At 34.4% G+C, this 27,200-nt stretch overlaps 1 protein-coding gene across 1 annotated transcript in view; it reads right to left on the minus strand.

The window, feature by feature from the left end:
• The window catches only part of PCDH9 (protocadherin 9), an 892,769-nt gene that overhangs the window by 287,051 nt on the left and 578,518 nt on the right, over positions 1-27,200 (minus strand). The window lies entirely within an intron of this gene.

Here is a 27,200-nt window from a genome sequence, read left to right on the forward strand (position 1 = left end):
AAAACCAAAAAAAAAAAAAAAAAAAAAGGCAGAGGGAGCAATTTAAAATGTTAAGGGTAGGGCTTGTACTGGAACAAAAACACGTCTATTCAAAAGAAACTAATTTTTTTCTTGTTTTTTATTCCTTTAGTTATCTTTACATTAAAAGAAAAAATTAAATACAGAGGACAATATAGAGGATATATAGAAACAATATACAAGTTGAGAGAAAATTTTTCAAATACTGTAATGATTTGTATTCAAAATTATGCTCAAGAAATTAATACATATTTATCTTTTTTTTAAACTAATGAAGTATTTGAGCCAGAAAGGTTAAAAATGGCTCAGGGAACAGCCATGCTAAGTAAATGTTTTAAGGCCTTGATTTATGCAACAAGTTCAGTTTAATAATGAGCAAAACTGCTAATCAGTGCCCACAGATATTAGATAATAAATTCAACAGGGCCAAATGGATATTTGCAGCATAGCAACTACTGGCTTAATGATTTAATTAATCTAAACATGCAAAATTTTGTGCTTGCTTAAATTTGTTTAGCACATGACACATTAATGGAGATTAAAAACTAAGGGTGTATTCATAAATTTTAAAAGTGTTTTAGGGGAAAAGGGACAATTACCAGATCTTACATAAATGCCTCATAAGAACCGTATCAGGAACTTGAGGGAATGAGTTCATATATTTGGCCTTGTAATTATTTACCTTATATTGCTAAACTGAAACAGCTTTGATTAGTACAGTGTATCTATAAAACTGCTCTAAAGGAAAGACTGTGATAATCAAAGTAGAATATAATTAGAATACTAGCTTTCTTTAGAGCTTCCCTGTTGTAACAATTACTTCAAGTGAACAATTTAAAATCATGTAATTTATTTTTCTTGTTACATCTGGAATCTTAAAATGGTTTCCTTTGCAAAACCATCTTTTTGATCATTCAAAAACATTTTAATTTCAAGCTGATTCGATATGTAGTGATATATATATATAAACTATATATATATAGATATAGTTGTTGTTGTTTTGCTGTAAGTGGTAGAAAAAATTTTCTCAGACTTAATGATAAGTATAAAACAGAAGATGAAATAATTAGGGTCCTCAGTATCTTCTCTTTGTTCACTGTTTTTTTTATCTGTTTTCTTTTAACTTTTTATTTAAATTCCAGTTAACATACAGTATAATAGTAATTTCAGGTGTACAATAGAGTGATTCAACACTTCCATACACCCTGTGCTCATCACAAGTGTACCCCTTAATCCCCATCCTCCATTTCACCCATTCCCCCACCCACCTCCCCTCTGGTAACCATCAGTTTTTCTCTATAGTTAAGAGTCTGTTTCTTGGTTTGCCTCTCTCTCTTTTTTACCCCTTTGCTTGTTTGTTTTGTTCCTTATATTCCACATATGAGTGAAATCATATGGTATTTGTCTTCCTCTGACTGACTTACTTCACTTAGCATCTGTTCCATCCATGTCGTTGCAAATGGTAAGATTTCATTCTTTTTTATGGCTGAGTAATATTCATATATATATATAATATATATACACACACACATATGCATACATTATATATAAACATATACATACATTATATATATACATCATATATATATATAGTGTTCATCAGTCGATGGACATTTGGGCTGCTTCCATAATTTGGCTATTGCAGATAACGCTGCTATAAACATCAGGGCACATATATTCCTTTGAATTAGTATTTTTCTGTTCTTTGGGTAAATACCTAGTAGTGCAATTGCTGGATCATAGGGTAGTTCTATTTTTAAATTTTTCATTTAGCAATATTTCCATTAACTGTCCATAACATGAATTGGGCTCTATCTTTTACTACTTGATAGATTTATGAGATCCTTTAAAAACAAAACTTTTTTTTCTTCTGGGAATCAATAAGTACTTGTTTTGATTGAGGGTTTTTTTTAAATTTTAAAAAACCATAAATATTTAAAAACCCTATTCAGAAATATTTAAAATACCTAAGGTCTTAGTATATTACTCAGTGGGTTACTTTTCTAGTGTTTTCCAACTACTAGAAGTTATTAAATTAAATGTTAATATTTTGTTTATGTATGTAACTGCTTTTACTTCTTGAAAAACACTTAACTATACTATATAGTATTAACAATTTTCATCCCATCCATAATCATTTTAATTATTTTAATGTTATCAATTTAATTATCCAAATGCTCTACATACATAAAAGAGAAAAAAATGCCAGAAGCAAACTTTAGTATTTCAACTTTTTCTGTGATAAATTTTGTTCCTAATATATATTTTCTCAAAATTTTATTAAAGAAGGATTTCAAATTTGGGTTTCAATTTCAATATTTAACAATAACCTTCCTGACTGATATGATGTGATACTTACAAATGCCCCATTACCTCAATTATAACAGCTTTCAAACTGAGATCATATCTCATTTATATTTCCTTTCCCAGTTACATATAAACACCCAGTAAATTTTAAATAAATGAAAGCACAAATAAATGATTGGAATATGCATTCCAGAAATGGAATTAAACTAGATCCCCTCCATCTAAGTACTTTCAATGAGTTTATTAGATCAATAGCCCAAGAAAGAACTATTAAATATACTGTTCAGGTTTCAAAAGTGATTTGAATTCCAGAATGTGCACATCAACTGTAAAAATGCATGATTGGAACCATGGCTTTCGAATTCATTTGAGTCAATTCAAAGACAAAATATTTTAGTACCACAGAGTCTACTGAGGAACTGTCTGGCAGCTGGTATTATTGATTGTCAATTATGTTTTTTGTAGAAAACAAAAAATCAGGGGCGCCTGGGTGGCACAGCGGTTAAGCGTCTGCCTTCGGCTCAGGGCGTGATCCCGGCGTTATGGGATCGAGCCCCACATCGGGCTCCTCTGCTGTGAGCCTGCTTCTTCCTCTCCCACTCCCTCTGCTTGTGTTCCCTCTCTCTCTGGCTGTCTCTATCTCTGTCAAATAAATAAATAAAATCTTTAAAAAAAAAATCATATTTTGTTCTGCTGATACGATTTCTTGTGACTGGTTTTCTTATGTTTCTAATAAGCTGACAAAAGATAAATACAAACTAAAAGTACTTCAAGCAATTCTGTAATTACACATTTTTTCTATCATTTTGTATAAGTGCATGATAAAATACTTAATTGCCCTATACTAGCAATTAGCAGTTGGTCCTGTTACATATTCTGAAGAAGTAGAATATTATATTGTCATATGTGTTTTGTGCTTTACATTTTATGAACACTAATTACGTATATTGGTATAGGCATTAACATTGGAGTTTATGTCTGAACTCCTTATCTTTTCAAGAAAACACGTGTATAATATTTTAGACAAACAAATTAAGTGTGTGTGATTTTTTAAAGGAGCTAACTTTGTACCACGTTATAATTTTTTTCTCTCTCTCTAGATTTATGCATTGACTGAAATTACACACAAATCCCAAGGGAGCACTCTAATTTACTTGAAAACAGCCTTAAGTTTTTTTTTTCATATTTCTTAATTACTATAAAATTCCAAGGAGAGAGAAAGGGAGAGAATGAATATAATTCCATTTTCCATGGTTTTCATAAATAAATTAAACAAATCTTTCCCAGGGACATACCTGGGATTCATTTGTACACTTCTATGTACTCACATTGTAAGAAAACACTGCTTTATATTTTAACTGTCTTTTAAAATCAGGTTACACTATTTTGTTCATGAAACATGTATGTCACATAGAGAATCATACTCTTTAGTTGATAACTCTGGGCTGTGTCTCACAAATTCTGGATTTTATTTCCAAATGATAGGAGTTTTGAGAGGCATCCCTTGCAAAAGGTATGGGCGCCTTTTGTCTGTCTTTAAAAAATAGGTAACTTTTCTCAATGTCTTATACAGATCTTAAAATGTATTTTGGTCTATTATTTAAAACACAGATACCCCCCCACACATGCACATAAACACACACACCACTCAGGAGAGGTTTTGCTAGAGAATGATATTGATGATTAACATTTAGTACAAGTGCAATTAATTTGTTCATTAATTTGACTAAGGCACATATTAAAAACATATTAGTTTTACTAGGTAACTGTGAAATTGGCTTCATTTTATTTGGTGAGAGTGAGGGAAGGGTTAAATAATCAGGCCACCAACCTATTAAAACTGTAATTGACTTAATTGTGATAGTACATCCTCTCTCATGATTGTCATCAACAGTATTACGATTAAATCAAGTCAAATAGAAAAATATAAAAAGCATGTTATTTGTATTGACATTTTATCAAAACGTTGTATTAACAGAAATATTCCAAGAGCATATTCAAAAAATAAATTATATGAGTTCAGAAAGGTAAGTAGAGTTAAAAAGTTTTCTTAAGTCCAATACTTATATGCTATCGATGACTATGTGGAGATTAACTATTAAACATGTAGAAATCCAATAGAGCGTAGATCATTTAGAGAGAAATTAGTTGCCTTTTAACTTGGAAAATGTGGCTGTGATAAACACAACAATGGATTTTTTCACTGAAATTAATCTGAATTTAAGAAAGCATAATTTCTTGTATGTATTCAGCATAATTTTCCCAAAATTCTAAATATTCTCACATGTACTATCAAAGAGATGTCTTCCATGTACAAGGTAGTAATACATTAGTCACTGAGAAATTGTTCAATGTATTTAATTTACATCCCAGAAATTTCATAGAAATATATGACTGAATATGCATTTACAAGTTATACACTGAAATCATACATAGAGCATTAAAAACTGTTTGAGCTTTTTTTTTTTTTAAAGATTTTATTTATTTATTTGACAGAGAGAAAGACAGCCTGCAAGAGAGGGAACACAAGCAGGGGGAGTGGGAGAGGAAGAAGCAGGCTCCCAGCGGAGCAGGGAGCCCGATGTGGGGCTCGATCCCAGGACTTTGGAATCACGCCCTGAGCCAAAGGCAGAGGCTTAAGGACTGAGCCACCCAGGCGCCCCAAAAACTATTTAAGCTTTAATCAATGTGTTTTCTTTATTATAAATGCCTCTTTTTTATCACTTTTATATTCCACATTTAGGTTGTGACAATTATTTATGTAAGTGTAGGGTTTTAAAAAAAAAGTATGACATATTTCTGGTGTCCCTACAGAATTCCTCCCATTATTTAAAACTTTGTTATCTAACTAAGCAGTTAAAAATCAATTGAAAAATACATGATATTACCAAACAAGTCACGAGTATAAGAACATAAAATCATAGTATACATCTGTTCAACTGAACTTTGGTGTAGTTTTTCATTTACTGACTTTCTAGTAACATTCTCTTTAATTAAATATGGCTGTTTAACAATGCATTTCCTTTTCATGTATGACAGATATTTTGACTCCTCTTTATAAATATAAATACTACTTTTTATAATTTATATTTTAGTTTGCACTCAACCTTGGCCCCATTCTTCCTCACTTTCTGACTTCCCTGTCTCTGGTACTTTGTTATTTTATGCTTTCTTTGACTCTGTCATCAACTCTCTCAGCAGCTCAGAGTTCTTCTGCTTGCCTCAAAGACAGAGACTCTTTTTCAGGTTGAAACCAATGTTTTTCCAATGCACTTGACTCAACAGATGATTTTTCATACTGTAATCTTCCTTTGCAGAACAGAATATTCTAAAAAGAATTTAAATGTGTATATAGATAGATAAAAGTTATGTATGTACACATTTATGTTCATCAATTCATTGTGATAATGGGACAAGTAATAGTTTTATTCAACCTAANTGTGTATATAGATAGATAAAAGTTATGTATGTACACATTTATGTTCATCAATTCATTGTGATAATGGGACAAGTAATAGTTTTTTTTCAACNCAACCTAACTATTTTTTTCTGCTGACCAAAATATAAAAAAGGAATCTCTATTATTTCAGGTAAATTATTATATATTACTAATTATACATTTATTCCATCCAAAATTAACATATCTCTGTCAATGAATATGAACATAACAAAGTATTAATGGCCAAATGGGTAATTTATTCTAACATGGTACCAAAAATAATTTTAAAAATTATTAACAAGAGCTATGTTCCTTGATGAGAAATGAACATAGGCCTGAAATACATACTTAATCTACATAGAAAAAATAGAGCAAATGATAAATTCCTTCTCCCATCATTCAATGGACACTATCTATGATCAATAGGTTTTTCAAGTATCTTCTATGTAGTTTTCCCCAAAAATATCTCTGCTGGGGGAACTACAACTGCATCACTTTCTATAGTATCTCCTTCTGATCTAACACTTGGTTTTAAGGAAGGCTGAAAAGTTCCAACTAGATGAGGTAATCACATACTGATCAAACAGTGACATTTACTAGGTTTCTGGGTGTTGGATGATAAGGGAGGCATAGGAATCCTTGAGATTTATATTTTAGCATACTATTACTTCTGACATTTCCTATATTAGTGCGATAATATTAATTTCTGGAATATTTATGGCATATCAAATGTAACTTCTAGCCAAATTTACCACAACTGGCATACACATATATCTATAAACTGGAGTTGTAGATTTGTCTGTATTTTCTACAGACTGGACCAAACACTTGACCAAAATAATGTTTGTACTAAAACTGACCCAATTTATGCTATCTGAGGACAAAATCACTGGATTTATGCAGAAATTGCATTTTGGTAGGAACAAAAATCAACAAGTAATACATGTGTAACTTTGTGGTATATGGGACTCCCTGTATGTACTTCCTCTGATATTTTACACTGTCGAATACAAAGGTTAAAAATTAAAGTTCTGAAAGAAAAGACACAAAAGAACAAAGGAGAAAATGCCAAAGGATGATACGTGACTTTTACAAGCAGCTCTTACAAATATTGAACTGTAGGCTTAATAATAAAGCCTCATCTATATTTAAAAGTTATTGTCTACTTGGCTCTGATCTGTCATGTTCAGCCTTCAGCTAAACAGTAAATGAAGTGTCCACATGACAGACTATTCAGCAGAACTGGCACTCTGATTACTTATTTAACAGTTTTTATTTATTTAGCAGTTTTGTCAGATGAATAAACATGNAGTTTTGCCAGATGAATAAACATGTTTTCCATACATTATCTTAATAGACCTGATGATGCAAAGACAATATTATACAATATCATGTGTGTCTCAAATGACTGCATTTTTTCTTCTATAATTCTCAATGTGGGGCAGAAATATTCATTCATCATGTGCTAGAGCCATTTTTTTTCCAATTGCAACATTGGCTGAGTTCATTTTTTCAAGTACAATTCATTATTCTGGATAACAGGGGCATCCACCTCCTTGAGGGTGTGCCAAGATTTGCAGGATCTAAAATGCAGTTTGGTGGAGTGAAATGGAAATCAAAAGGCTGCCTTCAGCATTCATGCAGCTCTTTAAGCTGCAGGCAGCCCTTTCATCTATCAATGGTCCTTGGGATTAGAGTTTACAGAAGAACAAGGCTCACCCACTCACTTATTTTTCCCCACACATAATCAGAATTAGGAGCACAGGCAGTGAGAACAAATGGCTGGTTCACTGCCTCTGGCACAGAGGGTCACCTCAACATTTTTTGTGCTTCTATCAGTGGTAAGAAAAATGTACACATTTCCCTCCTTACTGTGTATCGAATACCCAATATGACTGCAGACTGCAGTGAGCGCTTTTTGTATACATTCATTGCTTTTTTAACACATTGATTAAGTGCCCCCTGTGTGGTAGGCATCGNTATTTGACAGAGATAGAGACAGCCAGCGAGAGAGGGAACACAAGCAGGGGGAGTGGGAGAGGAAGAAGCAGGCCCATAGCAGAGGAGCCTGATGTGGGGCTCGATCCCATAACTCCGGGATCACGCCCTGAGCCGAAGGCAGACGCTTAACCGCTGTGCCACCCAGGCGCCCCCATTCATTGCTTTTTTAACACATTGATTAAGTGCCCCCTGTGTGGTAGGCATCGTTCTAGGCACTGGGGATACAGCACTGAGCAAAACTTCTCATGGAGCTTCCATTCTAATGCAAGCTCATAAATAAGTTACATGGCAACAAGTGCTTGGCAAAATATGCTGACAGGAAGAGCACTGGAATTCTCGAGTAAAATCTGCTTGCCCCTGTAGGAAGGAGGATGAAGTAGGAGGTCTTTCTGCTTTCATTGTAATGGTGATCCAGATATTGGATAGTAAAATTTCCTAATAAATATTCACCTAAGTCATAATTAAATGACTGAGGAAATCTTCCAGCTAAGGAGTTGATCATTTTTGAGACAGTTTCGTAATTTATTTAATTATTATTACGTGACTACATATTTTATACATAATCCTCTTTTTCATAGAAAGTGTGAATAAAATGAGCATTACTTAAGCAGACAAAAGCAAATGAACAATAGCACATTTTTCTTCAAACATCCTGCAATAGAAATAAGTATTCAGTAAAAATTTTCCAAGTGTGTGAATAAATAAAAAATGAAATTTTTGCAATAAATAATTTTTGAAATACATGAAAAATGTTTGAATAAAAGAATGAGCCAATGAATAAGGCATATAGGGAAGAAATCTGCTTCTTTGGGGACAATCTGGATCAGAGGGTATTTCATAACTGCGTATTTTGTGGTATATTTGTCCTTCAAAACATAAACAGATAAAAGCTAATAAAAAATTTCAGCAAAACTATAAGTTAGATGTCTATGATAATTGATTATAGAGTTTACAGAGTATCATTAAGTTAAAGATTAAACTTTTAATTTATTGTGTAATTTCCATAAGCTGCTGTTATTGCCTGGGGAAAACACGCTAAAGTCTAAAACTTCAAGGACATCATACTGATTTTTTAATAATTACAAAGTCTCACATATTTACGATCTCACACATTTCTTCTGAATAAACATTGGAGGGGGAAAAACAATTTTAATATTTAAAAAGGCCCTGCATTTTGCTTTACTAGTACAGAGAGGAAGCATTATAGTTAACGTTTCGTTCCAGCTGCTTGCAATAAGAGGACAAGTCACATTGTTCACTCAAACCTCCAATTCCCTGAACTAATAGTGCTCGGAAAGAGGCGAAGGGAATAGACAGAGTTTGAACCTCACCATAAAGGCTAATAGAAGAAAGTTCTGTCAAAATCCTCCAAGCAGGAGATACCCTAAGCTACACTCAGGCCCAGAATCAAACCGAGGGACTCTAGGCATGTTGCTCCATTTGACCTCCGTGTCACGGAAGGACAAGAGAGAAAGTAACAGTTCCTAAAATTGTGGGGAAATAGATTAAAATGTTGTAGGGAAAAATTAGCACCTTGAATTGTGAGAGGAGGAAAAATATAACTGTCAGTAAGGAAAACAGAAAGATGATCTCTACTGAACATAATCTTGAATAGCAGCAAAGGAATTTACTAAAGGCCCTCTCAAAGTCTCCCCTTACTTTTGCCTTTCCCGTCCATGGAGACCTCCAGCTGGGTGTGGTGTGTACTAAGTGAGGTCTCTGGGTGTGTGTCAGCAATGTTGCAAGTGTGTGATCACACTGTAGCTAATTCCGAAGAGGAAGGGAATGCTTAGCATGGAGAAAGGAAACACTATCCCAGATGCTCGTACAATTCAGGGAAAAGGAGAAAATCCATGCCATGTATCAGGCTTTCTAACAGTGAATCAGAACGTCTGCCGCCAATTCATTCGGGGCCCAAATAAATTAACAATTCAAAGATATAAGGAAAATAAAAACACACTCCAAATGAAATAGAAAATTTGATTTCTGTATCAATTGCTTTTGAGTGTAATATATAAATTATTACCAAGATACCATTTTTGTTAACATAAAAAATATACATCATAAAAGCAAGTTTTATTTTGTCCTTATCTCTTCCACAGTAATTTTATTTCACTACAGTTTATTATTACTAATTCAAGTATCTATTAGTGTAACCTAAATCGATAATTTATGTATTTTTATTTTGTGAAGGTAAGTGTAACAGAAGACAGAGTGGATTTTCAGTTTTAAAAACTTTTATGGTGGTGCCTGGGTGGCTCAGTCATTAAGCGTCTGCCTTCGGCTCAGGGCGTGATCCCAGCGTTCTGGGATTGAGCCCCATGTCGGGCTTCTCCACTGGGAGCCTGCTTTTTCCTCTCCCACTCCCCCTGCTTGTGTTCCCTCCCTTGCTGGCTGGCTCTCTCTCTGTGTCAAATAAATAAATAAAATCTTAAAAAAAAACCTCTTTATGAAAATTTATACTTTCCATATATATTTGGCAGATTATTGTGAATAGTTGACCGTTTGAGAATTTTAAAATATTCAGTAACCTTCTAAGCTAACAAAATTATGCATCTTGCCTTTCCTCTGATTTTATATTTGAAAAAAAAAAAATCATTGAAAATAAGTCTTTTTGAAAACTATGAAATAGATAAAAATGCTGTCTGAACAGTCAAAATACAGTTCCCTGTGTTCATAAAAATGCTGGCACATAGCACATGATACATGGAAATACCCCCACAGGTTTTTCCTCATTTATTCACTCAAATTATCTCTTTGGTTTGTTAACTCAAGTTGATTAGAAACATCATATTGTTAGGACTAGGTGTGAAGAGAGAGAGCATTTCTCACTTAATAACAATATTACTGACATTTTTGAGCTCTTATTATATCTGCCAGACCTTATTCAGGACACTTTACTTAAATTATTTCTAATACTTTAATAGTTACATTACTATCTTAAGAGACAGAGAGCAAGACAGGAAGACTGAAAGAGCAAGAGAGATAAACAGAGAGAGAACAGGATTGAGAAACAGAGAAAGGGGGACAGATAGAGAGTGAGACAGAGACACTGAGACTTCACAGCATCACGAGAAAGTACAGGGCGGCTGTCAACCTCGATTTTCCTTACGCCGAAGCACATGTTCCTACGGCCCTGCAGATCATAAAATGCCTTCTTACTCGATGCCTTTTTTGAACAACAAACAAAGTAAAGCACTAAAAAGCCTTCCGACTGTGCTAGCATCATGCAAAATTGATAGACTATAGACCAATTTCTCTTCTCTCTTCTGCTGCTTGTCGCTTATGTCAAGACTTGACTGCAGGTGCAGTATTGGTATTTCTGGCTCAAAATACCTGAACTTCTTATTTTAAAACATAATCTACTTCACAACAGTTCTGACTTAGGAGAGATTACCAAAGAGTTACTGTTAGATATTCTATAGCCATTTCTTAAGGAGCTTAAATCAGAACTCAACATCCTCTTCCGAATGAAGAACCCTCTTTTATTTCTTTTCAAAAATACATTTCCCGAATAAAGAGAGGCCTTGAGAAAATATTCCAATGAGGCATCACTCTTCCTATGATAGGATGGCACCTTCCCTAAGACTCGTGTGTTGGTTAGTGGGGCCCCTGCATCTATTTCTGGCCCTTAGATACAGTTTCATAATTGTCAAAGAGTGCTTAGCATCTTAAAAAAATACAACATAATGTACACCCTTCCTTAACTAAAGCAATGTCTTTTTTCTTTGGAATATTTTAAAAAGCAGTTCAAGTTTTCTTATTTTATGTCAGTGTGAAAGGGTTTTTCTTCTGAATACTGAGGAATGATAAAATAGCTGTTCATATCAAAACACAAAAACATGAAAAAAAAATCAATGAAACCAGTGCCTGCACTTTAGGAAGTTTATGGTTTAATTCTTTCCTTCCAATGGGCATTTAAATTGAAATTGTTATTATGTTATTTTTAACTGCACTGTTGATTTGCAGAGAATAAATGTCAAATTTGCCCAAAGTACGGTATATTGCCTGTTTGCAGATCTGACTATATGAGTTAGGTTATTACTAATTGCAAAGAAATAAAGAGTTTTCTGGCCAATTAGGAATAAAACTGTAAAGGTCCAAAATTCAAGTAAAGATAAGGATTTTGGAATATCATAAGATTTTCATTAATATTCCTCAATATATAACTAAGTGTTTACCAGTTAAATCTACTTGTAGTTGCTTGGGTTGATCTTAGAGAAATGCCAAATTCCCTCCATGTTATTTATTATTCAAAAGCTCTTTCTCTCTTTTATTAATCTATGTAACATTTCAAACTGGTGTTAAATCACAATTTTTAAACACAAAAGTTTCTATATATGCAAGTAAAGTAAAATGCAGAGCTAAGACATTATATTGATGATTCAAGATACACTAAAAAAAACAATACCTATCTTTTCTCAACTGGTCAGAAAGAAATTGGAATTTAGGGAAGATGGGTTTCATGTTTCTTTCCTTGTGCATTAGTTGTGAGGAAAGAGTTGAAGCCAAAGAGTTTGCTTACACAATGGTTTAAGTTCAACTTTAATTTTTACACTGACAGCTAACATAACTGAAAACTTACCATGAAGTTAGAACTATTTGAAATGAGTTACATGTGTTAACCCATTGCAATCTGTACAGTAAGTCTATAGGGAAGACGTCTGGCGCTCATCCCATGTGACAGATGTCACTGGGGCAGAGTAATCTGCCAAAGTCTTTTGGCTGCCCTGGTTTGTGCTCAGTCTGTCTAGCTCCACAGCAATTGACCAGTACACACATTTCCTCTCAGTGTCTTTCTTTTGAGGTCTTTAAAATGTATTTTGTGTTTTTTAGATGGATATATTTTTTAGGATATGTAAGCAAAGCCTTAAAATTTTAGAAACAAATTTAACACTATCTCTCCCCTTTTCCCTCTCTCTCCACCTCTTCTTCCCATGTTGACAAAGGTTCTCTCTTGGAAGTGGTNAAAAACAAAAAATTTAAAAAAAAAAAAAAAAAAAAAAAAAAAAAAAAAAAAAAAAAAAAAAAAAAAAAAAAAGTGGAAGTCAATGAAAACATAGAGTCCTAAAATATGATATATCAAAAGAAACATCAAACCAAAAATTTAAAAAAAAAATCATGAATTAAAAACTTTAGCCAGAAATACTGTTTGCAACAACAGTAAAAGACCAACAGGGAAATCAGCATTCAATGATTGAACAATGCATTTATAGTGTTGAATGTAAACACAAGCTGAACTTCTAATAGATATATGAATATTTTCTGGACACAGAAATAATTATACCAGAAACTGATGTGTTTTTTTAAGTAAAGAAATAATGTTTTTACATGGGGCAGTGTTATATGTCTAATTTTAACATAAGGTCATCTAATCACTGCTCTGAATTTTATTTAAAATTAAATATACAGTAAGGATAGATTTCCTCATAATATTTGAATTATATGATCGAATTCATTTAATGCCATTTTAACAAAACAGTGCATCATTACAATAAAGACACCAGAGTTAGAAAAAATAAAGTTAAATTTTAATATCAGTTATCATAATAGTAATAATAAATAATATTTTTTTAGGCTATGTAAGTCCTAAATATTACAAGGTACATTGCAATATTGCTATAGTTGGGACATACATAGATTCCCCCCCACAAAGTCATTGTTTATTTGAAATTCAAATTTAACTGGTCATCATATATTTTATTTGGCAAGCTTACTTTAGGGTTAGGGTTATTAAAATTTGGGCATCTATGTATTTGTTAGTCACACTAATCATAATAATTTCACTGGCAGAAATATGCGTAAAACAGTGTTAAGGTAAATGGGGGACATTTTAGACAAACATTTATAATTTTGTCAAAAATTTCAAATTGTTTTAAAACTTCATGGACAATTTCTTTCTTTCTTTATTTTTATATATAAGATGAAATAAGATATTAGTCTGATTTTATGAGTATATGTCCTTTACAGTAATTGTTTCCATCTTTTCCTGTGAGGTAGTTTTATTTTGAGCTTTAAAAAAACCCTTAATTTTATGCTTCTAAGAGTTACTGAAATCAGTAAGCTTCTTATTTTTAGATATGACTACTGATTTGCTTATTTATCTATCATTCTACCACTCTCAAAATATTATAAACACTGACATACAAATAATAGTTATTTCACCTCTAAGGCATAACAAACGTCCAAGGCTAAGTACTGCCATTTCTCTTTATGAATCCTTAAAGAATGAATCACGTGACAGCATACAGCTATAGAAATGTGATTCCATCCCCACACCAATGAAAGTTGACATTACCCTTACTTTACACTAGGAGGCATATTGTTACTACAGATTTTTTCTATTATACTACTAAACACTTTGTGACCTGGTTTAATAAGCTCAAATGAAAGAGAATATCACTAAAACCTTTTAAGTATTTATAATAAATGAGTACTCAAAGCTAATTATTTTGGGGAATTAAAGTTACACTTTAAATTGATGAGAACTAAAACTTTCCAGCAGAGAAAGCTTGTGTCCCTGCCTGTTTTACAGCTATCTTTTAACTACCTTGATAATATTTTAAAAAGTCATTTCATTGTACCTTTAAAAAAATGGTAATAAAACAGAAACTGTATTGTGGGTAATTAATAATAAATACTTTAAGATAGTAAAGTGAATGTAAGTATTTTAGAGTAAAACAATGGAGATATTGGAGCATAAATACGCTTTACTATATAATTTTTATCAGTCTTTAGCAAATGGTGATTTTTTGAGATCACCCATCAGATATGATAAATATGAAAAGTCACATGAAAAGAATTTAAAGCATAAGGTTTTTAGAATTTGAAACTAATGTGGGTTTTTTTTTAGAATTTTATTTCTTTCTTCAAATGTGTAACAATTTTACATCTCAGAATTCACTGTGGTAATTTTTAAAACTTGATAGGAAACTTTGTTAAATAATCAGATACGTGTTTAGCTTGTTCTACACTTTTTCACTATTTATTGATAATAATAATAACAATAAAATATAATGATACCTGTAAACCAAGCCTATGTTAAGTGCCATAGCCCTGTAGCCCCAAGGTCAGTGAGTTAGGTCATAGGTTATTTTGATTTCACAGTCTGTGTTCTTAATAACAATTCCACATTGCTTCTCCCAAAAAGTCATTAACTATGTATAGGACTCAAATCTCTCCAGGCTTTCAAATATTTTTACTCCACTCCAGCTTCACCTTTGCCTGCCTTAAATGTTGAGGTTTGTCATGATTCCTTTTTGGGTTTCTTCTCTCTCCTCATAATTATCATATTTGCTCAAAGAATTTCATTCATCTTCTATTTTGTTAGTTTCCAATTTCCAATGCAGAATTGTATTCCTACCTCTTAGATTATCTTATCCAGCAGCTCAAACTTTAAAATTAAAGAAAAGTTATTAATTCCTCATCTGAGTTTTTCTTTTATATTTTCTAATTTATTGAATTGCATAATTCTCCAATGTTTCACAAACTAAAATCTTGAAAAGCCCCTCAAGTCATTCTTTTCCCTTATCTGCTATATCCTATCCTTCCCATCATTCAAAATCTGGTCCCAACCTATTTCTCAATCCAGTTTCATTTATTGTCACATACTCGAATAATTTAATATCAACCATTTATTGAGTATCTAATATGCTTCAGGTTCTGTGCTAGGTGAATAGCTATATCAAAGAACTATAACTTTTATGACCGTATTTTTATAGATTATTAATAGTCCCATTCTGGAGGTTAGGAATCTAAGCCCAAGTAGTGGAGCTAATCATATTTGCATGTGCTCCGAAGATAATGAACTACTCATTGCTTGCCCAAGCATGCACTTTCATAGCACCATGACCTTTCATAGTACCAAGAAACCCCGACTGGTGAGAGTGTTAGCACATATGCACACACACACCCATGCACAAACAGTTTATTAAACAATTTCTATTCATCCAATGTCACTTCTTGAAAGTATCACTTTATCTGGGCACCTGGGTGGTGTAGCTGGTTGAGCGTCCAACTCTTGGTTTTGGCTCAGGTCGTGATCTCAGGGTCCTGGGATCAAGCTCCATGTCAAGCTCCATGCTCAGCATGGAGTCTGCTTAAAATTCTCTCTCCCTCGCCCTCTGCCCCTCCTCCCTGCTCCTGCACGTGTGTGCACAACTCTCTCTCTTCCTATGATAAAAAAAAAAAAGGTACGAGGTACCTAAAAATAAGTGTTAAAAAATAATAAAGTATCACTTTTATCAAAAGAATCTTTATTGACTACTTATTTAAGACTTAGTCTATGCTAAAACCCACTTATTTATACACTTACCATTAGCATTTATTATAGCTCACTAATGTGACTGGTGTCCAGTATCTTCTAAAAAATCAGTGTTTCTTTTCCTTTTTCTTCCCTTTTTTTTTTTTGGATCTTCTTACAGTCTATAAAATGCTCATGGCATACCCTTCATAGAAAAGAAAATTGCAGAACAATTTCAGGAACTTCATAGATTCCAAAAAACTCACTCATAGGCTTCTACTCCTTCTCTGACTAAGGAACTCTAGATTAAGAACTCTTGCTCTCCCAGTTTGGTAACAGAGAGTTTTTGTAAGTTTAGGAAGTTTGGTTTTAATGTCTCTTCCTAGTACCTAGCGTAGTGCTTGGCACCACAGTAGCCTCTATGTGAGTATTTACAGAATGAATGGATAAATTAATAAATAAGCAAATCACTGAAAAGTCAAGTGAATAAAGGATCTTAAGCAAAATCTTTTGAATATGAAGATACATCAGGATGACTAAGACTTATATAGATTGTGGCAGACATACTTCAGGGTGGCCCCTCGAGGTCCCCCTCCTGTATTCACAACTATGTGTATCCCCTTCCCTTGAGTGTTGGCAGGACCTGAGACTGGCTTCTAACCAACAGAATATGGCAATGGTGATAGAATGTCACTTCCGTGATTAAGTTAAGTTCTATAAAACGTTATGCAGCTATAAACTCACTCTAGAGACTCTGTCTCTCTAACTGGCTTTAAAGAAGTAAGTAGATATGTTGGGAGGCATGTGTAGCTGGCAGCTGAGGGTGGCCTCTAGGAGCTGAGAGCAATCTCCAGCTGACGACCAGAAAGATGCTGGGGTGCTCAGTCCTACAAATGCAAGGAAATAAATTCTGCTAACAGTATGAAAAATCTTACTAAATTCTTCCGTGGTTTGCCTGCAGATGAGAATGTAACTTGGCCGATATCTTGATTGCTGGCTTTTGAGACCCTACACAGAGGACATAGCCAAACCATGTTCAGACTCTTGGCTTAGACATACTGTGAGATTACGAATGTGGGCTGCTATAAGGCACTAAGTGTTATAATTAGCAATAGAACACAGATGGTAGGTAGACAGAGGGGAGATGGGCAGATATATATTTGGTTTATAACCTAGATGATTCTATTCCAGAAAACTTTCTGCCTTCTCTGATTTTGAGGTGAAAGCAGGTAACAATAGATACGTTTTGAAGTTAGATTCAGAAAAATATATTTAATAAAGCACAAAATTAAAGTCTCCTAGGATAAAAAGGGTAATCAAATTATTATTACTATTTTTTTAGTTGCTGGGTTTTAGGCACACTTTTACCCCTTTAAACTGAAATCACAGTAGGATTGATTCCTCTTTCTCTATACTATTCTCTAAGGAACTCTGCATTCATTAACTCAGGGTCCATTATTGTAGGATCGCCATGAACTGATTATGAAAATTCCATGGGGAAATGAACACAGCAGGTGACAATATAAAACTTCTGAACAATTTTCTTTGAGTCTGTATAATTAGCTCAACCCAGGCTACTTAGAAAAATTAAAAACACAGTTCATAAAATTATTTAATACAATAATGTGCCAAAATATCAGATTCATGTTTAATTCTCAAAGCATACTATGGTTAATGATTGTTTTTTCCTGCAGGTTAGTATTAGCACAAATTCTTAGGACAGAAATTTGGATTTACATCTTTTTTTCTGAAATTTTTAAAGTCTTTTTTATTTCATTAACTTGGGCTTTTTTCTTCCCAAAGTGACAGTCTGTCTCTCATGCCCAAATATTTTAAATTCTCAATAGTTCTTAGCAAGTACAACTGACAGGAAGAATATTTTAATGTAAATATTATAATATTAAGAAATGAATTTTTTCTCAGCTCTGTATCAGGAGCTTTCCATTTATATCACCTCATCACCAAATGAAAATATAATTTTGAATACGTTATTAAAATTATGGAAAATATAGATAATTTAAAAGGAGAAATCAACGTTCCAAACTGAAGATAGCTATAGCTAACATGGTGTACTTCTCTGTAGCTTTTGTTTGTTCATTCATTTTTATCTTGATAGAACACTATGAATTTGTCTGATTGTGTTTCATAAGTTTTTGAAATATTGATTTATTCAGTCACAAATGCACATTGCTGGCCTACTATATGCCAGGTGGTGTCATGCACAGAGAATATAGAAAGGTGAGCAAATAGTCCTTACTGATAATGGGAGAGACAATTGTTAATTAAAAAATCATACAGGTTTTCTTTGAGGAAAAGGTGTAAGAAAAAAAAAGAAGAAGAAAAGGTAAAAGGGTCATGAAAAGGAAAAATTATTCAACAGAAAAGAACGCTAAGCAAGAGGTGGCATATATGAGTTATTTTTGACTCACAAACTATGTTACTATAGACAAAGCCTTCCCTTTTAATGCCTCTGTATAAAAATATTTTATACTGTATGGTCTGCAGGGTTCTACTAAATAGGATGAAATTGCCAGTAACCCAAGGCCAACAAACAAACAAACAAAATGCAGGAGCAGATCTTTCATAAATTGTTCATCTTACTAGCAGCCCATTCAACCAACTCATCTTCTTAGGATTCAATTTCTCAAATTTTCCCTTAAAAAATAAGATTAGTGTTGACAAGAACTCTGCTATGAGAGCTGAAAAGTGAGCCCACTTCCATATGAACCAGATCCTCAAGTCCACCCAGAAGCATAGACAGTTTTCTCCAACAGCCTGAGAAGGAGCAATTTTTTTTGAGGGGCGGAGGGGCAGAGGGAGAGAGAGAATCTTAAGCAGCCTCCACACCCAGAGCAGAGCCTGAAGTGGGGCTTGATCTCACAACCCATGAGATCATGCCCTGAGAGGAAATCAGGAGTCATTCACTTAAACAACTGGGCCACCCAGGCACCGTAAGAGCATAAGATGTGGAGTCAGGGACTCTTAAGTTCATATTCTGCCTCAGCTATCCATTAAGTAGTTTCAGACAAATAGCTGAAATTTTCTGAAATTCAGTTGACTTATAATACTATCTAACTTGTAATATTGGTGTGGAATCATAAACAATATATTAAAACATTTACTAGCATTCCTGACTTATAAGTAGACCTGACTAAATATCACCCACAGATATCCTCAGGTATCCAAATTATCCCTAGTGAGAAGTTCACCAACTGATTCACATACAGTCCAGGTAGAGGCAGAAGCATAGGAACACACAGGGCTTTAATAAAGTAAATATAATCTGCAATTTTGCACATGATTAAACAGCAGAAAATCCTTTAAAATGACATTTAAAAGAAATGCCAGATATAAAAATAACTCTATTCATGATTCTCAATGGGACAAGATTAAGCCTAAATTCTGAATTAGTGGTAATAAGCTGTTCCTGATCTGATCACATAATTGTTTTTGTTTGCTTTTAAGTTAGTGAAATTCTTTCATCAGTCTAGTTACAGTTGTTAAAAATAGCAAACTTCTACTGAAAATCCCCTTAGTATCTTCCTGGAAGTAATGGTTTTATTGAATTATATGTGGAATGTATGATCACATTAATGAGCTAACTTCTTAAAGAAATATGATTTACTCTTCTATTTGAACACAACCTAAGTCTTTATTTGCAGAAAAGGTGACAAAACTTGGTGCAAGACATTTTGCATGTGTGTTATTTGTGGGGTAGCTGACTAAGTATGCTCTAAGACTCAGATGTGCCTAGAACATAGAAACACCATCTATTTGGTTACCAAAGGATACTTGTCATGCCCTGTCCTTAAACTCCCCCTGGGTGTCATACAGAGAAGGGCTGAGGTTTCTGCTTAATGATTTTATTGCTAAATTCTAAAGGGAACTTTTCAAAGACTTTATTTTACTCAAAAGGTCTTTAATGGAAGCGAATACCAATTTACATTTTAGTCTTCCAAATACAAATGTAATTACTGAGAATCTCTGTTTAATTGCAATTTCACCATTCGAAATACACTTCAATGTATAAAATATGCTTGCTATATACACAACCATCTGGCTATACTTTTGTATAATAAACCATATCTTTGGTTCAAAACAATTAATGGAAAAAGGAAGAACTTGGATATTTCATATATTGATTCTGAGTTTTATATCAGTCTCCTGCAGCATACTTAAACTTCGCATTTTGAGAGTTTTAAAACATAAAAAAAATTAGGAAGAACAGTATAATAAGGCTCTATACATCCATTACCAACCTCAACAACCACTAACATTTCATTGTTTAATTTATTCCCATCATTACCATCACCATTATCATCATTATTAGTATTTTGCTGGAGTATCATTAAAACAAATTCCAGACATTACATTGTTTCTTCTATAAATTCTTCACAATCCGTCACTACTACCAATAAACGATTTTCTCTTAATAAAACTACAATACCATTATCACAGCTAAAAAAATAAGTAATTCTTAATATCATTTAAAACCCAACATATTCTCATATAGCCACAACTGTCTTAAAAAAATTTTATGATACTGCAAAAAGAAACAAACTTAATGGTCACCACTGGAAGTTTCTAGGGCACTAGTTCATTTCATAAATTAATATACTAAGCAAGTGTATATCTTGGATTTCCTGTGAGAACTGGAATTCATGTGGTAATCAATGACTAATGGGTTGAAGTTCTTCATTTTAAGTTTTTCAAAACTACTTCATCAAAAAGGAATAATTTCTTTTATCACTTTTATATCCACTCACTGTATAATTAAAAGCATGCTCTGTAATTATTTTAGCAATAAACAGAAATATTATTTTACACAGTTATTTATGAAAATAATTTTGAAGTATATATATATATATATATATATTTCTGCTTGTATATATTCCTTTACCTACCCCAGCCTTTTCAAACAGGTATTGGCTTTAGATTCATTGCACAGGTGAAGATGAGACAGGGTAGAGAATGGTAAAAAGGCATTCTGTTATTTTTTGAAGTTCTTAACCTACCACACAGATTATTTTTTCAATTGCTACTAGAGCAAAAAAAAAAAAAAAAAAAAAGTTTGGAGGAATGGTGTCTTTGTGGAAAACTATCAAGAAATACAGTGGGGATCTCCAACTCCAGACATAAAACATTTACTCAGCCCTGCTGGGATGGAAAAGGATGAAAGAAATAGGAATAGAGGGGAGAGACTCTACATGGTGCTTCTTGGGCAGAACTCAGTGTAACCTAGCAGATTGGGATGACAGAGTCCTGAGGTTAGACTCCATGGCAGAGTCCCGGGAAGGAGGAAGATCCTAGAGTGATAAGCTCACCATGCATCCAGGCACCACGGTCCAGAGCCAGTCATACACAAGCTCCTTTGCCCACCAGTGGCACGAAGGCAATGGCAGTAGTTAGGAAGGGGCCAGAAGGGCTGGGATGAGGGCAGTATCCTTTGAGACACATGTGGACCGAATGAAACAAGGCGTATCTTACTGGACATGTAAGTGGGCAGATGACCAAGGGACCAGAATATTTCAATTATTTTTGGCATGACATAGACCATGTAAACTTGAGGGGGGATAAAAGTGAAATTTCTGTCACACTAGTGAAATGAGGATTCAAGTTTTTCTTTTAAATGAAAGAAAAAAAGAAAGTTGTACATCCAGCACATCTAAGTTATTGGCATGAGTCACATCTGATACAGTAAAGACTACTGTAGATTTTACGTGATATTATTTACAAAAACCATCAGTTATAGCATAATTTGCAAACTTTATTTTTGGGATTGCCTGTAAATACATTCATACTTTCCTAATTTTTTTCCAAATTCATGCATTTGCTAGAATATAAAATTTAGGATGCCAATAACCCAGAAGTATAAATTTGGAAGTAAAGAAGAATATTATAGATAAATGCCACTGTGTGTGTGTGTGTATAGAAGTAAGACCCTATATTAAAGCCTAATGTTTCCAAAAACTCCCCCATAAGATGCTCTTTTTATTAATTTCTCTTTAAAAAGTATAATGAAAACAGTTACTATGGAATTACTACTAATCTTTAAATATTTTTTATTGAATAGCATAATATTTTAAAAAGTAGGAATCTATACAGATTTAATACTTAATAACTTTACAGATAATACTGACATTCATGATTTATATGGATATAGCATAGTTTCTATAAAATCTTGGCTCTTCAAGAATTATCACACCACAGACAGAAAACCTCAGTGAAGACAAAGGATACAGTCTAGATCTGAATACCAAGATTATTACTATTGGAGATTACTGTTTCAATTATGCTATACCTCACTTCACAAATTCCTCAAAGTTAATTACAAAAATGTGACTGTAGAATTTTAAGATAATATATCATAATACTATCCTAATACGAATTACCATTTAGTTATGAATCTCTTAATATTTCTAGGCTATTCTAATTAATTCTGCTCTAGACATTTACAGAGGAGGTTAAAATTTTAAGTCCTGTTAAATGTCAAAAGTATAGTTGGCCTCCAGGACCCTTCACTGCACCTCCTTTTCTTATCTGCCTATTTTTCTTCTTTCTTAATGATGAATAAGGATGCTGTCTCCACTAAGCAGCAGTTGAACACATTTTATTGACCATGATTCTCCTGGGTGAAGTCACTGTGTTGGGTTGAATGGTGGAGTGTGCAAGGGTGTGTCATCCCTTGGGTCTCTTTTTCCATGTGACTAGATGGGTAAAAATGCTGGGGACCCCCTGAAGCTATCTTGAAAGGGCCTTTTTTTTTTCTTTTTTTTGGCTTTCGAATCTCTTCTAACTTCTTCCATTTGTCAGCTCACTTAGTGTTACTGCCCTGGTCTAAGAAGGCATTGGGGGAGTAGCTACACATTTTGGATAAAGTTCTGGCCTACGGTAACTCAGGTTAACCATACTTATGTGTACTTTTTGCCCCCTTTTTTCCTTTTACTTCTGTAAAAAACAAACAAACAAACAAACAACAACTACAAAATAGCTTTGGTGAACTGTATAGAGAAGACCTAAAACTATTTTCTTAAAATGGGAGTCTTTCTGTCTCAGTTTTAACTGAAGCCTAAAGATAAGAGAATCCAACCATCGCCATTTGCAAAAAGGAGGCCAAGAATCTGGTTTGGTACTCTTAGCTTAATGACAGTAAGAGATTTTTTAAAATTGGAGAGGGGAAAGTTGGAAACCAGGAAATCAGTTTAGAAAAAGCTATCCTAACTATCTGACCTCTTCACACAAGTCCAGGAAAGGATGATTCGGTGGAATCACTTAGATTCAATGGTGCTTAGACTAATCAAAACCAAGAAATCTAAGGAGGATAGTGGGCCAGCTCTCCCAAATGCTGTGTAATGAGAAGTCCCCTCTTGGCATATCCCCTCTACATATGTGAAGTAAAAAGATGCACTTATGTTTTCCTTCTCAGCTGAAGCTACAGAACCTGAAATAAAGATCAAGAAGCAGAACTGGTGTGCAAATTACTTAGGTCTTCCTAAAAGATTGGCTGAAGTAGGGAGAAACCTCAGCAGAAAGAAGATGTCAGTATAACTATGCATGCCAATGAGAAGAAAGACATTTATCAGAGAAACATGCAGAAATGGATGCCAGCGTCAGGGAGAGGAGGGACAGATAATATGTACAAAAGATCCCTGACTACAGCCCTGGAAATAAAGAGGCAGCTTAAAATCCTAGAAGTTAGAGAACACCGATTCTGGATTCTCACAACAGGATGAGGTAAGAAGGCCTCTCTGTGCTTTTTTTTTTTTTAAGTTTTCATTCATTTATTCGACAGAGATAGAGACAGCCAGCGAGAGAGGGAACACAAACAGGGGGAGTGGGAGAGGAAGAAGCAGGCTCATAGCAGAGGAGCCTGATGTGGGGCTCGATCCCATAATGCCGGGATCACGCCCTGAGCCGAAGGCAGACGCCTAACCGCTGTGCCACCCAGGCGCCCCCCTTTCTGTGCTTTTTACCTCCTCTTGGTCTTCTACTGCAACCACAGAGTTGCCAGAGGCACATTAATGTCTACAGCACAAGAGTCGTAGTTTAAAAATTAGAGAAAACTCACCCTATCCCCGTTTCTCACTGTAGGCGACCAGTTTGATGCAATTCAAGATGAGTTAGAAGACAATTTTAATGTAAATCAAGTAGAAACCACGGTCATTACTCTGGACTGGACATAATTATTGAATTGGACTTTTAACATTTTAATAAAAGTGAACTAGTCAGTGATTTAAAAAAAATTAAAAATAATAGCATCACCAAAAAAGGTACAGTACTTGCCCAAAATTTCCTCCAAAGGCAAAGAAAGAAGTACCCTCATAGGGCTCACTTTGAATGGGCCATGATTTCTAAGGTGGGGTGTGGATCTGTACAGAATAAAGACTTTTGCTAACTCCATCTCACTCATTCCACTTGTTCAATACATTGGTTAAAAACATATCCAAAATTGACACAGACAAAAAAAGTAAACCCCAAAATCATTATCACCCAACTCCGCACTTATTTTAATCAAGAATTTTATCTTTTTTTTTTCTGTCGGAGTCTTCATTGGAAAACATCATTCCACAGAACAAGCAGAGTAGACCTGATATGTTTTGAATACGGCAACAAGAAAGCCAGCAAAAACCAACCGAATGTCCATTTACTTGATCCCCCGAAATCACTGTTAAAACTCCAGTGCACACAACAGAAAACCAGAACTCCAAACGGTCACAGTTTTTAAGGGGACTCACCAGAGTTGGGGTCAGAGTTGCCATCTGCTTCGGTCCTCTTGTCCGGAGAAGCCTGGTCGTAGAATTCGTCCTGTGGCTGAACCAGAGGAAGAGGGTGTGAGATCAGGGTGCCACTACCCACCGGCTCGTGGTCTCCTAGACCACTGTCACTGCAGCTTTCCTGGGAGCCATCGGGGAGGTGAAACGTAACGCGGCGCTGCGACTACAAAGAAGACCACAGGACACTCCAATTAACACTCCTCCCAGATAAAAGGGGCGCGGCGGAACACAAAATCAAAACAACTTTCAATACGTGATACAATGTAAAAGCAAAACAAATAAAACTTGGAACAAAGCTGGGAATGAAATTTATCATTTGCTATTTACTATATAATGTCTAACCTGCAAAACACAAGAAAGAATTTCGGTCTTATTTAATTGAAGAACAAAAAAGACACTAACGGGAAACCTTTGAAAATTATAGCAAGAAAAGCATAAAAAGAATATACTAGTAGTCAGAGTTTAAAAAAAATATTGAAATAAGCAGAAATATGCAAATATTTGTTCCCTAGATCTGAATAAATACATAGATAATGTGACATTCCATTTCTTTTCAATGAACAGGCATTTTGTTTATTTCATGATTTTACGGTAGTTTTTGCAAAGAAGTCATTATTGCCCACTGGCTCAGATATTACTACCAGCCATTGGTTATAGAACATCCCAATAGAAAGATGTTTGGAATATTATTTTGGCATCTATTTGTACAATGTCACTATCAGAAGTGACCTAAAATATGTATATGGGTACTTCAATAAATTTTAGTGTTTTAATAAAACAAAAGTATACATTCCAGCACAGATTGCTGCCTAGTACTCTTGGTAAATGTTCTTTTAGCTGATGTAATCCAGGAGATATGAGAATATTTACAGCTGTGTGGGGTAGAGATTTATGACTTATGGAATTATATGACAGTAGTAAATTTGTGCTATATGTCTGAGTGCACCTAATTTTCATTCTGCTTTAACAGTCAAAAGACCTTTCAATATCATGCCACATGTGACCACTTTTACTCATATTTAAGAAAATTATGAATATATAAATAATAAAGTATATAAAATACAAATGTGTAATGTATAATCACTTTATAATACCTAAAACTTGCGTGTTTTGCCAAGAGGCAATTTATAGATTGTATCCATTCCTAGAAAAAAGAATTCAGTGAGACACAAAATGCTATCGATAGATATACTGCCACTCTATAAATGCATTTTTATAGACAACAATAGAACATTGCCTATTTCCTATGAGTCACTGGTTCAAATCCAGCTCAGAGTCATAATGGAGAAGAGCTGATACCACTTTATTGCTGTTCAATGACCTGTGTGAAATGATTTGATAGTTCAGTACATTTTTAATGAACTGATGCCGACATCACATAAACTATAATCATAAATGGTGCTAATTGAGTCTATTGTAGCACACTTCACCTTCATGCACAACTATCTCATTCCCCCATCAATCGATTTTGAAACGTGCCTAGGTGAGTGCTCCAAAATATGCAGGCTAAACTTGAATATCTGGATCGTATTTCTCCTCGAACAGGAAGGAAAATGCTACCATTTTTATTAACTACAGTGTTTCCTCTCTCATGTGAATTTAACCTTTTAGAGAAAAGCAGTAATGTAAATATTTTTGCTTCTGTCTCAATATGCCCTTAATTCGTCAGTATCCTTTTGTGATACGCACAGCATTAAGGTCAATNTGTGGGGCTCGATCCCATAATGCCGGGATCACGCCCTGAGCCGAAGGCAGACGCCTAACCGCTGTGCCACCCAGGCGCCCCCCTTTCTGTGCTTTTTACCTCCTCTTGGTCTTCTACTGCAACCACAGAGTTGCCAGAGGCACATTAATGTCTACAGCACNCGATCCCATAACGCCGGGATCACGCCCTGAGCCGAAGGCAGACGCCTAACCGCGGTGCCACCCAGGCGCCCCCCTTTCTGTGCTTTTTACCTCCTCTTGGTCTTCTTCTTCAACCACAGAGTTGCCAGAGGCACATTAATGTCTACAGCAGAAGAGTCGTAGTTTAAAAATTAGAGAAAACTCACCCTATCCCCGTTTCTCACTGTAGGCGACCAGTTTGATGCAATTCAAGATGAGTTAGAAGACAATTTTAATTTAAATCAAGTAGAAACCACGGTCATTACTCTGGACTGGACATAATTATTGAATTGGACTTTTAACATTTTAATAAAAGTGAACTAGTCAGTGATTTAAAAAAAAATTAAAAATAATAGCATCACCAAAAAAGGTACAGTACTTGCCCAAAATTTCCTCCAAAGGCAAAGAAAGAAGTACCCTCATAGGGCTCACTTTGAATGGGCCATGATTTCTAAGGTGGGGTGTGGATCTGTACAGAATAAAGACTTTTGCTAACTCCATCTCACTCATTCCACTTGTTCAATACATTGGTTAA

The sequence above is a fragment of the Ailuropoda melanoleuca genome, chromosome 7 (assembly GCF_002007445.2).
Source record: "Ailuropoda melanoleuca isolate Jingjing chromosome 7, ASM200744v2, whole genome shotgun sequence".
Classification (NCBI taxonomy): domain Eukaryota; kingdom Metazoa; phylum Chordata; class Mammalia; order Carnivora; family Ursidae; genus Ailuropoda; species Ailuropoda melanoleuca.